Genomic DNA, 14,085 nt, shown 5'->3' with positions numbered 1-14,085 from the left:
TAAGATATGGAAATGTGAAAAATGCTTTGGAAAGAAATATGTTAAAGGTACAGCACTGTAACACAAAATGTAATGTGGCGGATTTGTATACAAAATGTTTGGATGGTCCTAAATTTCGAGACTTAAGAGAATTATTAGGTCTCAAGCCTTTGACTTAAGGAGGAGTGTTGGGATTCGCAGGATACTGAGTAAGTCTGCAGGCTTCAACAGGATGATGCAATACTCTGTGAAGTGCTGGGTCAGAGTGACTCAGCAGGAATGTGATTAATGTGATTGGCTATCACCTGTTTCAAAAAGGAAAGCCTGTTCAACAGTAACTGTGGTGGTTGTGCTGTGGTGTGGTGATGCTGTGGTGGAGAGTATTCGTTTGCCTTAAGGAGCAGGTACTCTGTATGAACTGTTTTTGTAAATACCTGTATATAGCTCACATTAAAAAGACTGCACTGGAAAAACCTGGGACTCTGAGCGTTTCGCTAAAAAGCGCCGCGAGGAATTCGCGACATACAGTCCATCTGTCCTGGTCAGAAAAGTCTGCGCTTCGTGACAGAACCACGCATCCTGGGCGTAAATTGAAACGCCACCCTTTGCCATAGGACTGGTATCCCACACACCGCAGTCTCTGCGCTCTAGCGCCCCCTTTCTGACGCTGAGCTTTGAGGATATTTACATGTGCCCAAGAACCCCAGTTATGGAGCATTGTCCACTCTGGTTCTTTCCCAAACAATACACGATAAGGACTATCTTTTATAGAGCTAGACCAGGTTCTATTAATCAAAAAGTTCGCTGTAAGGAGAGCCTCGCCCCACAGCCTATGGTTGTGACCCAATCCGTCATCCACTAGCAGGCAGTCCTTTACTGACTGTATTACAGCCCCACGTATTTCACACAGACCATTTTCAGCAGGGCTATAAGGGTTAGTTAAGCGATGAGTGATCCCCTTACGTCGCAACCATGCCCCAAATTGTTTGTTCAAAAATTCTCCGCCCCTATCTGTTTGCAACTGCACAACAGGGTGAGCGAAGAGCTTTTCAGCTTGGGCAACCCATTCTCTGAATGTGGGGAAACACTCTGATTTCTGCTTTAACAAAAACAACCAACTAAAACGTGATTTATCATCTATTACCAGAAAAGCATATCTGGCGCCCCCTTCAGTCTTTTGTGGAAAAGGGCCTATCACATCACAGTGGACAAGTTCTAAAACCTCTTTAGATACTCTGTCACTTTTAGAAGCCACAGGCTTCCTCTTAGATTTGGCCATTTTACATACATTGCAATCTAGGAAACAGTTACAGCTATTTACTTTTAGGTTCTTGCTCACCTTTTGCATCTCTGAAAGCACACGGAAATTGGCGTGACCCAGTTTTCTGTGCAGGTCATGTACACACCCCTTATGAACTGGTAAATTATCCTGAACCACCTGGGCTGCTTTAACAGGCTTGTCCTGCGTTACATATAACCCATTTTCCATCTTTGCATGGCCACTTACCTGAGTTCCATTCTTTATCAGACAACCATCCTGCGTGAACTTAACACTATACCCTGCATTAATCAAACAGCTTACAGACAGTAAACAATAGTCCAAACTGCTGACAAACAGAGTCTCTGGTAGAGTAGTGTTCAAGCACTGCAGGAAACATGTTCCCTGGCCATCAATCTTGCTTCTACGACCATCAGCAAGATAGATTGAGTCTTTTCCATCAGCTGGCTTCCCCAGGGTCTTAAAGTCCTCCCGCCTGTTGCAGATAATCCTGCTGCTCCCAGAGTCCAGCAACCATGTTCCTCAAGGTATCTTCCTCTCCTCTCGAGAAAATGCAGACACAAACTGAGCAGAACGTGTATTCTTCCCTGAAGAGAACCCCTTCTGCTTACGTTTCTGCGTCGATTGCTGTCTCTGCTCCACGTCGTCTCCTGGAAGTCTTGCCCTGCATTGACGTTGGAGATGCCCAGGTTGGTTGCATCTATAGCACCTCCTCACCGCCATGGCCAAGTCCAAACCTTGGCGTTGCTCCATTGGCAGATTCTGCTGCTGGCCCCCTCGGCTGTAACTCCTCCGCTCTTGGAGTTCAGCCTGTCTATCTGACCTTCTTTCTGCTTCTTCGGTCAATCTTCCAACCACATACTCAAGGGTCAGATCTTGGGGACGCATACTCTCCATGCTGTCAATTACGGGCAACCAGCTTTCAGGCAAACTTGAAAGGATAATGTATGTTTGGTCAGTCTCATCATAACGCTTACCTCTCTGCTGTAGTTGAAGAAACAGAGATTTCAGCGTTTGAAGATGAGTTGCCAAACTCTCACCTTCTTTCATAACAGTCCTGAACAGCCTTCTGGTCAGAGAAATTATAGTTCCAGCAGTTTCTCTGACATGCATTGCCCTTAATAAATTCCAGCACTCAAACGCTGTGCTGGCATTTGCTACATGCAATAACTGAGAGTTGCTCAAACACAGCATAATTTGGGCACGAGCCCTTTCATCCAGCCGTTTTTTCTCAGCAGAGTCCCGTCTCAAAACCTCAGTTTCAACACAGTCCCATAGTCCATCTCTCCTTAACAACTGCTGCATTTTAATTGACCAACTCAGCCAGTTGCTTTCTGAGAGGAGTTCAAAAGGGATGCCTCCCCCAATATTTACAACTTGGGAAGACTGGAAATCTGCCATCTCTGCTGGTGCTTGCTGAGCCCCTTCTGTGGGGCCTCCAGCAATCTCTCCTGACTCTCTCTTTAGAGTCCGACCAGATGGTTCTGGCTGGCACTCACTGGCTTCTAGCTGCTGCCTCTGTTGACCCTCAGGTCCCGCCTGGCTCTGCAACTGGTGTAGCCGCTCTGTGAGTCGCATTTTGTGGTCCTCTAGCAGTTCAAACTGTTCCAGTAGCCGACGCTGAGTGCTTTCCTGATCCTCAGATCCTAGCCGCTCCAGTGTCGCTGCAGACAGTTACAGCTTGCCACCAACTGCTCCAACACACAGCCACTGGCTCCATACACCACCAGGACTCACCAGCTCCCTGCTCAGATGCTGTCAGTCGTTTTGCACTCTGCACATGCTCAGAAACACTGGGCCCATAACCTGTCAGTGTTTGTAAAAAGCAAAAAAGGAGGAAAGGGTTCTGACCTCCCTTTGTCTCCTCAGCCTGGTCCTCGGACCCTTGTCGGCACAAAAGAGTCCACGAGAATATCTTTGCAGAGTTTTATTCTTAAAAGTCTTTGTGCAAAAAGCGACTGACCAACTATACACACTACCAGCTTTCACCAACCAGCCAACCAAAACACCAGCCTCAGCAACAAACTAACATTTCTCATTCTATATATACAACCCAGTGCAGGCTGCTGACTCATGCTGACCCAGCTTTATTCACATTAAAGAAACAGCGGCCATTTTAGCCGTGACAAGCTCTACTGCATTTGCTTTGTAGATGATATATTATTTTTGTGGAAGAATGAGAATATTTACAAAAGCACTCTAGCAAAGCTGCAGAAGCATTTTGATACGAAAGATCTCGGAGAAGTCAGCAATTATCTCTCACTAGAGGTAGAGAGAAATGCACAAGGTGATGTTTTGCTGCATCAGACACGTAAAATCACTGATGTCATTGAAAAGTTGAACCTGAGCGATGCCAATGCTGTAGACACCCCCATGGTCTCAGGCTATCAACATGATGCTGATGCTGATGTTTTTCCTGATACAACACTTTTCAGGAGTGTATTAGGCAAACTCAGTTTTATAGCAAGGTGTACAAGACCAGATATTGCTGTGAGTGTAAATCTGATCAGCAGACATGCAAACCAACCCACAGTTCAAGATTGGAAAGCGCTGAAACGAATAGTGAGATATTTAAAAGGAACTGTGGATTACAGATTGAGACGTACTAGTCAAAAATCTGGAGGTCTTGAGATCTATGCTGACACCAGTTTTGGCAGTGACACAATTGATGGCAAAAGCACATCAGGTGTGTGCTATCTGTACAATCATTGCCTTTTTGATTGGTCTTGTAGAAAGCAGGCAACAGTAAGCTTGAGTTCTTGCGAGGCAGAACTTAACGCTTTAACTCTTTCCCTCATGGACATAGAGTGGTTACAGCAACTGTTTGATGATATAAAGGTCACTTGTCCTGTTCAAGTTTATCAGGAAAATAAAGCATGTATAACGTTGCTCCGCTCAGAAGGATGTAAGCAGAGGATGAAGTATCTGCAAATCAAGCTTCATCGAGCTAGGGAATGTATCCAAAACGGTATTGTAAAAGTGTATTAGATGCCGGGTAAAGAGATACCTGCAGATGTTTTAACCAAAGTTGTTAACAAGGAACAACTTTTGGTGTATGTACATAAATTGCAGTTATGTTAGATTCTGCAATGGTTGGTATGAAAAGGGGGAGGATGAGGATGTTTCACCCCTCCCGTTGCAAGAATCTGCTGACAATGTTTCAGAAAGGAGGGGGCGGATTTTGCTCATTGCTTCTTCCGCTCCAGCCTGACTTCAAAGGGAGTCTGAGTGTTATCTGTATATAGATAAGGTGACTGCTCAAGCAGCTGTAACACTCATGCAGTCCAGCGTCTCCGATTAGTCTTTAGTTAATGCAGTAGCTGTAGAGAATAAAAGAAGTTATACTTCAGAGCTGTCGTTTGTGTGGTTCATGCTCTGCTGTGCTCCGCTGACTTTTGGAACTGAGTTTGGTGCTCACAGCTATAAGTTGTGAGTCCACAGCACTTAATCCTGCTCCCTGCAGTGGAAGGTCTCTGGGAGTGCTTTTCCAGCTCGCCTGGCCCAGTCGGGGCTGAAGAGGTTGAGCCCAGTCGTTGGCACTGGCTCAAAGGCAAAGCTGACACCGCTCTAGTGCTCTTTCTTAAGAAGAAGTGTGGGGAGCTTCGTCCTTGCCATGATTACCGGGCCCTGAACAAGATTACCATCCCAGACCGGTATCTCTTGCCCCTTATCTCGGAGTTGCTGGAGTGGGTGCAAGGAGCGCAGATGTTCACCAAGCTAGACCTCTGGGGGGCCTACAATTTGATTCGGATCTGAGCCGGGGATGAGTGGAAAACAGCATTCGGGACCCGGTACGGGCAGTTCGAATACCTGATAATGCCTTTCGGGTTGTGCAACACACCTGCCGTGTTCCAACGGTACATCAACCACGTGTTCCAGGACTTGCTAGACAAGTATGTGGTGGTGTACCTAGATGACATTCTGATTTTCTCTCGCGACCCGGCTCGCCACGAGGGTCATGTCCGGACCGTGCTGCAGGGCTTGCGGGAGCACCGCCTGTATGCTAAGCTCAGCAAGTGCGAGTTCCATAAGGGGTCAGTAGACTTCCTCAGTCACCAACTCTCTCCAGATGGGGTGCAGATGGATCCTGGGAACGTGGCTGCGGTTCGGGAGTGGACGGCACCCCGGAACCGCAAGGACCTACAGCGGTTCCTGGGGTTCGCCAACTATTACCGGTCCTTCATTGCAGACTATGCTCATCGCACCACACCGTTGACCCGACTGCTGCGCCCCAAGACGCCATGTTCCTGGGACAAGGAAGCAGAGGTGGCGTTTCAGGTGTTGAAATCCTGTTTCCAGAGGGTGCCGATTTTACAGCATCCTGACCCCTCTCAACCCTTCGTGGTGGAGACCGACACCTCCAGCACGGCTCTCGGCGCCGTCTTGTTCCAGCAGCACGGACCTGATGCACCACTGTTACCCTGCGCCTACTATTTCCACCAGCTCCTACCGGTGGAGCGTAACTATACCATGTGGGAGCAGGAACTACTGGCCATCAAGGTGGCCTTTGAGGTTTGGCGCTATCATCTTGAGGGGGCACGACACCCGGTGGAGGTGAGAACCGACCACCGGAACCTGGAGTACCTCCAGACCACCCTCAAGTTGAACCAAAGGCAGATTCGGTGGGCGCTGTTCTTCTCCCGGTTCCAGTTCTGGATCCGCTACATCCCTAGCTCCCAAAACTGGAAGGCGGGTGCCCTGTCCCGGAAACCTGAAGACGTGGCAGACATGGTACAGCAAGCAGTACCAACAATGATCTTACCACCGGCCGCGTTCCTGGCCACTCAGGAGGCTGAGCCACTGCGGGCTCGGGTGCGGGAACAGCAACGGGTCGACACCCGGGCTCGAGAACGACTCTGGGAACTGTCCGAAGGGTCATGCCCTCAATATCTGGGGCTGGTCTTGCACCAGGGCCTACTGGTGCACCACCGTCGTCTGTACATCCCTCCAGGACCACTGCGGGCTGAGGTTCTCTGGATGTCCCATGATGCCCCAGCAGCGGGGCACTTTGGGCAGTATCGGACCACCCATCTGGTAAGCCGGGAGTTTTGGTGGCCCCGCATGGAGGCTGACGTGGCATGCTATGTTGCCGGTTACGATGTCTCCCGGCGGGCCAAGGGACCTACCGGGCGACCCCCCGGCCTACTCCAGCCATTGCCAGTCCCACCACATCCTTGACACATGTATATTACAAATGTGTGTTTCCCCTCACAAAAAAACCCATGTTTGGATAGCTTCTCTTCTGTCTGGTCTAAATAGATCTTTACTTGCCACAAGTGACCAATTTAATAGTTGCATAGATACTGGCTAAGCCATTAATCAATTAATGCATAGGAGAGTATTGACCACACTGACTGGCAGCAGGGTTTTCAACAGGGTGTCTCCCAGCCTTACCCGGAGATGCTGGGGATTGAGCTTGAGGCCTTCTGTGGGCAGCACAGAGGCTGTTCCCATGAGCTACAGTTCTTTATGTTGCATATGTATGCTGGCGAGAGAGGAGGGACAGCCCACTTATTTTCTAGGTTGAGCAGAGAGAGTGTACTCCATGCCTCCTCACTCAGTTTAATGACTATAATGTGCCTTGAATTCCTTGTTGCTTAAGGTTACCGGACTGCAGCTTAAATATGAGGCTGCTGTAAATGCATCAGGAAACAGGTGGCTTGTCTTTGAAAGATTGCTTAATATGGAAAGGCAAAGGCAGCCTACTAACAAAGTTTGCTGGTTTAAAAGTTCCTTATGAGTCCAACACCACGATAGATGAAGCCAAACTCAGCGACTTGTCTCTCAGAGGTATCTGCCCTGTAATGTTTCAGATCAGGAGGATAACACTACATATACCAGACCTGTTTTATTAGCCTACCACGTATTGCAGAACTTGCGCAAATGCAGAACCTCTTGAGTCTTCCAAACACTGGTTTGCTGTTCTGCCCAGAAGTGAGAGTGAGAAATCAAAGCTTCAGTTTCTGCATTGGGTGAAGTTTTACTTTTAAGGCTTTGGCGGATGCCTGAGCTGCAAGCAATATTGCAGGGTTGGGAAACCTGTGACTCTCCAGGTATTAGTTACAGATAGGTAGCCGTGTTGGTCTGCCATAGTCAAAACAAAAAAAATTTTTTTCCTTCCAGTAGCACCTTAAAGACCAACTAAGTTAGTTCTTGGTATGAGCTTTCGTGTGCATGCACACTTCTTCAGATACACTGAAACAGAGGTTGCCAGATCCTTCTATATAGTGAGAAGGTGGGGAGGGGTATTACTCGGAAGGGTGGTGGGAATGGGTGGTTGGCAGATAGCTGAGATGAGCCTGTTGACGGCTCTTAACGACTGCAATAGGTCTTACAGGAAAAAGCAAGGGGTGAGAAGGTGAAAAATGGCTTTGTCATGTATAATGAGATAAGAATCCAATGTCTTTGTTCAGACCAGGTCTCTCCATGGTTTTAAGTTTGGTAATGAGTTGCAATTCAGCAGCTTCTCTTTCCAGTCTATTTCTGAAATTCCTTTGTAGTAATACAGCTACTTTGAGATCTTGTATAGAATGTCCTGGGAGATTGAAGTGTTCTCCTACTGGTTTCTCTGTCTTGTGATTCTTGATGTCCGATTTATGTCCGTTTATTCTTTGGCGTAAGGTTTGGCCTGTTTGTCCAATATAGAGAGCTGAGGGACACTGTTGGCGTTTGATGGCATATACAATGTTAGACGATGAGCAATTAAATAGTCCCACCCATTCCCACCACCCTTCCGAGTAATACCCCTCCCCACCTTCTCACTATATAGAAGGATCTGGCAACCTCTGTTTCAGTGTATCTGAAGAAGTGTGCATGCACACGAAAGCTCATACCAAGAACTAACTTAGTTGGTCTTTAAGGTGCTACTGGAAGGAAAAAAAATTTTTTTCTCCAGGTATTGTTAGACTACAACTTCTACAATTTTGATCACTGGGCAATGTTGGCTAGGGCTGTGTTATGTACTGAGTTGAATAGGATCCAAACTGCAGCAGTCTGATTGGTCCTAGAACAATAGAATCCAAAAGGCAGCAGTCTGATTGGTCCTAGAACAATAGGATTCAGAATGCAGCAGTCTGATTGGTCCTAGAACAATGCAGCAGTATGATTGGTTGGCAGGAACCACCCAATCATGCTCCAGATAGAAGTGAATCCACAACCTGATTGGCTTACAGTAGAATTCCGGAATTAGCCAATCATGTGCAGCCCATTGTGTAAATAATGTATATAAAGCAGATGCTTTGAGGGGACTTTCATTCATTCCTCCTCACCACTATGAGCTGAATAAAGAGCATGAAATCACTTTGCGACTCTGAGTATATTTCAGGCTGATAAGAACTGGAGTCCTCAGATGCCCTATACTATATCTGCTTCACCTGCTTTATGTGGATGTGTAGCAGATGCTGGTTCTTGGCTGTATTTTTTTTCCAAAATTACTGTCCTAATGTATTTGAGCTGGTCTGATTTCTTGTCCAGTCCACACGTAGAAGGACGTAGAAGGTTGGCAACCCCTGATGATACTTTAAAGAGAAGTTATTTTTTAAGTCACTTAAAATGCATTGTCCTTACATTCAGAAAGCGGTAGAACACTGCTATTGTTAAGATCAGGCATGTAAATAGAGTAGCAGCTGCAGTCTCATGAGAGACTTGCATACTGGGTTAAAACAGTTACGTTTTACAGAACTTCTGTGCTTTCTGATTCTGAAGTACACCAGTGTAGAGCTCATTCAAGAGCTGAACTCATTGCTTATATCCTTGTTTTATCAGTGGGGCACTTTACATGATAGAGCCAAGCTTCTCCATACCCCAAGTGGTCTGCTGTCCATGCCAGCTTGTCCTTGTGTTCTCATGTGTCTTCCCTTAATCTGTGTTCTTTAAAATGACCCAGAGGAAGAAAACACAGGGAGAAACCCTCCTCTCTCTTGCACACTCTTGTCTGTCCACATACTAGTCCTCTTGCTCATACACATACAGGTGAAACTTGAAAAATTAGAATATCATGGAGAAGTTCATTTATTTTAGTAATTCAACTTAAAAGGTGAAACTAATATATGAGATAGACTCATGACATGCAAAGCGAGATATGTCAAGCCTTTATTTGTTATAATTGTGATGATCATGGCACATAGCTGATGAAAACCCCAAATTAACAATCTCAGAAAATTAGAATATTAAATGAAATCAGCAAAACAAGGACTGCAAATAGAGCAATATTGGACCTCTGAGAAGTAGAAGCATGCATATGTACTCAGTACTTGGTTTGGGCCCCTTTTGTATCAATTACTGCCTCAATGTGGCGTGGCATGGATGCTATCAGCCTGTGGCACTGCTGAGGTGTTATGGAAGACCTCTGGGACATTGCTGCTGCTGCTGCTCTCGTGAGTGCTGGGAAGACTGCTCCCTCTCCTGCCAACTCCATCAGGCCTAGGGGGCGGGGCCTGCACTCACTGCCACAGTTTAGAGGCCTGAACAGCTCCCTGCAGCAAGTGACAAAAATGGTTTTAAATGTTTTAAGTGCTTTTAATTTGCTGCTCCTTAAATGGTGGGTTTTTAAAAAATAATATTATTTTATTATTTCATTTCTGCTTGGGGTGGAATAAGTTGTAGTGATCAGGTGGGATTGCTATGAGGAATTATAACAAATATAGAGTAAGCCATCTGTGTCAGCAATGAAAGCATTGCGTTGACTGGGTTTAAACTATTTTGATATGATTTTTTATCAATCCACACCTCTGCATCCCTGTTCCATTTCTCTTGCTTGACAAGTCACGTACACAGCCCAGCTGCCAGTTGCTTTGCCAGGCAGGCATCCTGGGTCATCAAAGAGAGTGGGCAGGTTTTTTTTTTAAAGTAGCCTTTCCAATATGTTAATCTCAGGATGTTGATCTTAGGGGCTGGAAATAGTTTCACAGGAAGGTGATAAAGATGCCTACCTCCTTGCCATCCTTCCATCCTCTCCAGTTTATTCCTGTTTATGATCTCCGGAGTTTCTCTAGTCCTCTTTTATCTACTCTCAGATTATGTATGCATGCTCAGAGTAGTCTTTGTAGTTAAAATAATTTCTTTTTATCTAACTTTGTCCCCACGTGGGGTTTGTTGAAATGCTCAGAAGAAATCTGATTGGTTCTTATGAACACTCTGTAAAAAGTTCTTTTGTGAATAAAACGACCTGGGCCGGAGGGTGGACAGGAATTATTATACGCACTCCTCCCAGAGTCTTGCTGGTTCAAGCCTCTGTGTGTATTCTTATTAATCAGAGTTCAATCCTTCCTTTACGCCTCAATAAGTACTTAGTTACTTGCTTTTTTATTATTTTGTTAAGTTATTATATAGTTTGTATTTTGCTTTTTAAGGGGAAGGGTCAGGGCTGCCTGGGAGTGGGCCTCAGCCAATAGAATGGCTGGGGCAGGTTCCACAGGGGGGGATGTATTGGGACACCTGATCTCAGTGATCACGGGCAGGAGGAGGAGTTATGCGAGGACCAGACAATGTCATTACCAAGGAGGCAGGCTTAGTCGTTGTTTGAGGACTATCCCTGCCTCCAGGTCTGGTCCTGACCGGAAGGATACTGGAATCAGCAAGGGAAACCCACATGACCTGAAAGTGTTGCTGTGCAATGCCAGGTCAATGATGAATAAAACCACTGCCATCCACGACCTGATTGTGGATGGAGGATTTGACCTGGCATGTGTGACAGAGACCTGGTTGGATGAAGCAGATGGGCCTCTCCTTGCCGCTGCTTGCCCACCAGGTTTCTCTTACGCACAGCAACCCAGGTCATGTGGGCGGGGAGGGGGGATTGCAGTGATTTTTAGGAAGTCATTAGTCTGCACCAGGCGTCCTAATGGGAAGACCCAGTTTTCTGAGTGCATGTTCTGGAAGTTGGGCAATAGGGGCAGTACAGGATTCCAATTGGTGTACCGACCTCCCTGCTACACCAAGGATTCCCTGTCCGAGCTGCTTCAGGTCATGGCAGATATGCTCCTGGAGACACCTAGTTTGGTGTCCTGGGGGATTTTGACATCCATGCCGACACGACCTTACAAGGGGCCGCTCAGGACTTTGTGGAAAGCATGGCCTCCATGGGGCTGTCCCTGAATAAATTTGGCCCAACTCATAGCTGCGGACATGCCTTAGACTTGGTGTTTACCTCTATTGATGTTGGTGATCTGACATTAACTAAAAGTGAAACAAAAAAAGTGCCATGGTCAGATCACTTCCTGGTGCAACTGGACTTCTCCGCGACCCTTCCCCTCTGCAGGGAGGTGGGACCGATTTGGATGGTCCGCCCCCACTACTTAATGGATCCAATTAGCTTCCAGAGAGTGGTAGGAGATGTTTTATCCCAAGTTGATGCCTTTTAGCTGATTCCCTGGTGGCCTGCTGGAATGCGGAGTTAACCAGGGCTATTGACTATCTGGCTCTGAAGCGCCCTCTCCGATTGCATGGAGCCCGGACAGCCCCGTGGCTTTCCCTGGAGCTAAGGGTGATGAAACAATCACTGAGACGGCTAGAGCGCCGGTGGCGGAAAACTCATTCTGAATCAGACCAGACACGGGCTAGAGCTCAACATCAAGCCTACCAAGTGGCGACGGCGAAGAGGACCTTCTTTGCCACCTCTATTGCATCTGCAGAAAACAGCAGCAGGAGACTTTTTCAGGTGGTTCACAATCTATCGGAACCACCTGCACCACCAGGGCCTGGTAGGGACCCCAAGATGTCCTGCAATGCTTTTGCAAAGTTTTTTGCAGATAAAGTCGCTCATATTCAGGAGGTAGACTCCACCATGGGAGCAGGGCCAGGGCGGGAGAGTGCTAGAGTTCTGTCTAGTCTTGTTACATGGGATCAATTCCAATCTGTTACCCCCGAGGATGCGGCTGGGGGATGGGTTCTGCGGGGTGGTGAATGCTTCCCTCTGTGAGGGAGCCTTCCCAGACCCGCTGAAAGAGGCAGTCATTAAATCGCTTCTTAAAAAACTTCTTTAGACCCGGCCAATATGGCCAACTATCACCCAGTCTCAAATCTACCATTCTTAGGCAAGGTGATTGAGCGGGTGGTTGCTGAACAACTCCAAGCACGCCTGGAGGATGCGGACCATTTGGAAGCCTTCCAATCGGGATTCAGGCCTCATCATGGGATTCAGGCCTCATCATGAGTGTTCAGACTCCTGGGCTCTCACTTGTGGGGTGTCTCAGGGTTCCATCCTCTCCCCCATGCTTTTTAATATCTACCGTATATGAAGCTGCTGGGATAGATCATCAGGGGGTTTGGGCTGGGTGTTCATCAGTATGCAGATGACACCCAGCTCTACCTCTTCTTTAAATCAGAACCAGTGAAGGCGGTGAAGGTCCTGTGTGAGTGCCTGGAGGCGGTTGGAGGATAGATGGCGGCTAACATATTGAGGTTGAATCCTGACAAGACAGAAGTACTGTTTTTGGGGGACAGGGGGCGGGCGGGTGTGGAGGATTCCCTGGTCCTGAATGGGGTAACTGTGCCCCTGAAGGACCAGGTGCGCAGCCTGGGAGTCATTTTGGACTCACAGCTGTCCATGGAGGCGCAGGTTAATTCTGTGTCCAGGGCGGCTGTCTACCAGCTCCACCTGGTACGCAGGCTAAGACCCTATCTGCCCGCAGACTGTCTCGCCAGAGTGGTGCATGCTCTAGTTTTCTCCCGCTTGGACTACTGCAATGCGCATGGGGCTACCTTTGAAGGCTACCTTTATCTACGTGGGGCTACCTTTGAAGGTGACCCGGAAACTGCAATTAATCCAGAATGCGGCAGCTAGACTGGTGACTGGGAGTGGCCGCCGGGCCCACATAACACCGGTCCTGAGAGATCTGCATTGGCTCCCAGTACGTTTCTGAGCACAATTCAAAGTGTTGGTGCTGACCTTTAAAGCCCTAAACGGCCTCGGTCCTGTATACCTGAAGGAGCGTCTCCACGTCCATCGTTCAGCCCGGACACTGAGATCCAGCGCCGAGGGCCTTCTGGCGGTTCCCTCATCATGAGAAGTGAGGTTACAGGGAACCAGACAGAGGGCCTTCTCGGTAGTGGCGCCTACCCTGTGGAAATAAGCAGCTATCTTCTTTTTAAAAGACATCTGAAGGCTGCCCTGTTTAGGAAAGTTTTTAATATTTAATGCTGTATTGTTTTTAACATTTGATTGGGAGCCTCCCAGAGTGGCTGGGGAAACTCAGCCAGATGGGCAGGGTTTAAATAATAAATTATTAATTATTATTATTATTATTACTATTACTATTATTATTATAAGACCAGGATGCTTCAATAGCAGCCTTCAGCTTTTCCGCATTGCTCGGTCTCATGTCTCATCTTTCTCTTGGCAATGCCCCATAGATTCTCTATGGGGTTCAGGTCAGGCGAGTTTGCTGGCCAATCAAGCACAGTAATCCCATGGGCATTGAACCAGGTTTTGGTACTTTTGGCAGTGTGGGCAGGTGCCGAAGAGTCCTGCTGGAAAATGAAGTCAGCATCCCCATAAAGCTTGTCTGCGGAATGAAGCATGAAGTGCTCCAAAATCTCCTGGTAGACGACTTCCTGGTTGGTCGCCCTTTTATGGCGGACAGGAACTCTTTCAGCTGAAAGAGCTCTGCACACTGAGGCTGGGGGTGACTGCAAGAGCATTGCAGTACCCCGTTAAAAACCTCAGATCGAGCGTTCTGAGGACCTGGTGTTCCAGCAGGTACCCATTGCGACTCCCTCGCTTCCCGGTAAGCTCTGTTAGAGCCCCGAGAGTGAGCGAGGTTGGAGACGTGGGTACTGCAGAAAAAAACAAAAATCTCCTGGTAGACGGCTGCATTGACCCTTGACTT

The 14,085-nt window shown here is 47.5% G+C and overlaps 1 protein-coding gene and 1 long non-coding RNA gene across 2 annotated transcripts in view; one reads left to right on the top strand and one right to left on the bottom strand.

Annotated features, from left to right (window-relative positions):
- LOC310753894 (tigger transposable element-derived protein 1-like) overlaps positions 1-14,085 on the top strand; it is a 657,443-nt gene that overhangs the window by 500,856 nt on the left and 142,502 nt on the right. The window lies entirely within an intron of this gene.
- Positions 1,488-3,204, bottom strand: LOC310753782. Its single transcript, XR_014543451.1, has 2 exons — positions 2,964-3,204; positions 1,488-2,616 (listed from the first exon to the last, which is right to left on the bottom strand). It is a non-coding gene; the product is annotated as an uncharacterized lncRNA (long non-coding RNA).

This window comes from Podarcis filfolensis (genome assembly GCF_964270895.1).
Source record: "Podarcis filfolensis genome assembly, chromosome: W".
In the NCBI taxonomy this organism is placed as follows: domain Eukaryota; kingdom Metazoa; phylum Chordata; class Lepidosauria; order Squamata; family Lacertidae; genus Podarcis; species Podarcis filfolensis.
Note: the sequence above shows the minus strand (reverse complement) of the source record. Positions and strands in the feature narration are given on the sequence as shown.